This window comes from Dendrobates tinctorius, unplaced genomic scaffold (genome assembly GCF_039654945.1).
Source record: "Dendrobates tinctorius isolate UK_male_01 unplaced genomic scaffold, ASM3965494v1 ptg000110l, whole genome shotgun sequence".
In the NCBI taxonomy this organism is placed as follows: domain Eukaryota; kingdom Metazoa; phylum Chordata; class Amphibia; order Anura; family Dendrobatidae; genus Dendrobates; species Dendrobates tinctorius.
In genome coordinates, this window is record NW_027361778.1 from 1,647,897 (window position 1) to 1,650,870 (window position 2,974).

Genomic DNA, 2,974 nt, shown 5'->3' on the forward strand with positions numbered 1-2,974 from the left:
TTGATGTTTTTCTACTCCTCTCATGAGCCCAAACAAGTCTCTAAAAGCATGAGTTTGCAACTACTTTACTTTTGGAGAAAATTCAAAACATTCATTATTCAATAGAGCCCAATAGCAAAAACCAGCGTTTTGAATGAAGAATCACATTTCTTGGTAAAATCATGCAGGATTGAAATTTTTGATGGTTTTTTACTCCTCTCAACAGCCCAAACAAGTTTCTAAAAGGATGAGTTTGCAACTACTTTACTTTTGGAGAAAATTCAAAACATTCATTATTCAATAGGGCCCAAACTATCAAAAACCAGCGGTTTCAATGAACACACATTTCTTGGTAGAATCATGCAGGACTGAAATTTTTGATGTTTTTCTACTCCTCTCATGAGCCCAAACAAGTCTCTAAAGGCATGAGTTTGCAACTACTTTACTTTTGGAGAAAATTCAAAACATTCATTATTCAATAGAGCCCAATAGCAAAAATCAGGTTTTGAATGAAGAATCACATTTCTTGGTAAAATCATGCAGGATTGAAATTTTTGATGGTTTTTTACTCCTCTCAACAGCCCAAACAAGTTTCTAAAAGGATGAGTTTGCAACTACTTTACTTTTGGAGAAAATTCAAAACATTCATTATTCAATAGGGCCCAAACTATCAAAAACCAGCGGTTTGAATGAACACACATTTCTTGGTAGAATCATGCAGGACTGAAATTTTTGATGTTTTTCTACTCCTCTCATGAGCCCAAACAAGTCTCTAAAAGCATGAGTTTGCAACTACTTTACTTTTGGAGAAAATTCAAAACATTCATTACTCAAAAGAGCCCAATAGCAAAAACCAGCGTTTTGAATGAAGAATCACATTTCTTGGTAGAATCATGCAGGATTGAAATTTTTGATGGTTTTTTACTCCTCTCAACAGCCCAAACAAGTTTCTAAAAGGATGAGTTTGCAACTACTTTACTTTTGGAGAAAATTCAAAACATTCATTATTCAATAGGGCCCAAACTATCAAAAACCAGCGGTTTCAATGAACACACATTTCTTGGTAGAATCATGCAGGACTGAAATTTTTGATGTTTTTCTACTCCTCTCATGAGCCCAAACAAGTTTCTAAAAGCATGAGTTTGCAACTACTTTACTTTTGGAGAAAATTCAAAACATTCATTATTCAATAGAGCCCAATAGCAAAAATCAGGTTTTGAATGAAGAATCACATTTCTTTGTAGAATCATGCAGGATTGAAATTTTTGATGGTTTTTTACTCCTCTCAACAGCCCAAACAAGTTTCTAAAAGGATGAGTTTGTAACTACTTTACTTTTGGAGAAAATTCAAAACATTCATTATTCAATACGGCCCAAACTATCAAAAACCAGCGGTTTCAATGAACACACATTTCTTGGTAGAATCATGCAGGACTGAAATTTTTGATGTTTTTCAACTCCTCTCATGAGCCCAAACAAGTCTCTAAAAGCATGAGTTTGCAACTACTTTACTTTTGGAGAAAATTCAAAACATTCATTACTCAAAAGAGCCCAATAGCAAAAACCAGCGTTTTGAATGAAGAATCACATTTCTTGGTAGAATCATGCAGGATTGAAATTTTTGATGGTTTTTTACTCCTCTCAACAGCCCAAACAAGTTTCTAAAAGGATGAGTTTGCAACTACTTTACTTTTGGAGAAAATTCAAAACATTCATTATTCAATAGGGCCCAAACTATCAAAAACCAGCGGTTTCAATGAACACACATTTCTTGGTAAAATCATGCAGGACTGAAATTTTTGATGTTTTTCTACTCCTCTCATGAGCCCAAACAAGTCTCTAAAAGCATGAGTTTGCAACTACTTTACTTTTGGAGAAAATTCAAAACATTCATTATTCAATAGAGCCCAATAGCAAAAATCAGGTTTTGAATGAAGAATCACATTTCTTGGTAGAATCATGCAGGATTGAAATTTTTGATGGTTTTTTTACTCCTCTCAACAGCCCAAACAAGTTTCTAAAAGGATGAGTTTGCAACTACTTTACTTTTGGAGAAAATTCAAAACATTGGGGGGGCGTGGCCAGCGTCTGAGCTGAATGGAAGCCTGAGCTCTGAGCTCCTCCACAGGGCAGCCTACCAAGCGCTATTAACAAGCGACTTACAAGCCAGGACTGGCTGAAAACTTGTGGGAACCTCCATAGGCACCAGCGGTGCCCCCACATAATGGATCCGCTTAATAGAAAAGCAGGAAAATCAAAAAATCTGGAGCGCTCTCCCCTCATGCTGAGGAGCCAAGATGGCGCCCGCCACACAGCAGCCACAGCCTGCAGCCCCAGCCTGAGCGGCGCACAGCGGGAGAGAACGCCACAGAGACTGAAACACGCAGTATTCAAGTCAGGGGGTAAGTCTGCCCCCATCCCTGCAAAAACCGCCGCTCCATATATTAAAGAAAGCGCTAAATTCAGTGTTAAAAGTAGCGCTGAGAAGAAGGAGGCAAAATATCGCGAGATTAACCGGGAAACAGACGGGATTGCGCAGCAAGTACGCAAATTGCGTACCTTAAGCAAAAATCTTGCGCAGCCTGTGAAATCTTGCACAGCAGCAACGCTCACAGCCGCTATGGAGGCCACAAATACAATAAGGGCCTCCTCATCTTGTCCAGATATCTCCACAATTTCAGACACCCCTCTAACGCCACCACAGAGGGAACTGTCCCCTGCCTCACAAAATAGCTGCAGATTAAGCAGTAGCTCGGCTGAGCTGCAAAGTGAGACGCAGATGGAGGACTTCTGCACTCCAGATAACCCCATGCCTGAAAACTTTTTACATGTTTTGACTGAGGTAGAGGCTACCAACAAAGCAGCTTCAGAAATGTTCATAAAAAATATGGTGTGCCTTCTTGCAAAGACATTCCAAAAACAACTAGAGGGATATAATACAAACCTCCAAAACAATATAGACAGTCTGGGTCAGAGGGTGAATCACTTGGAGTCG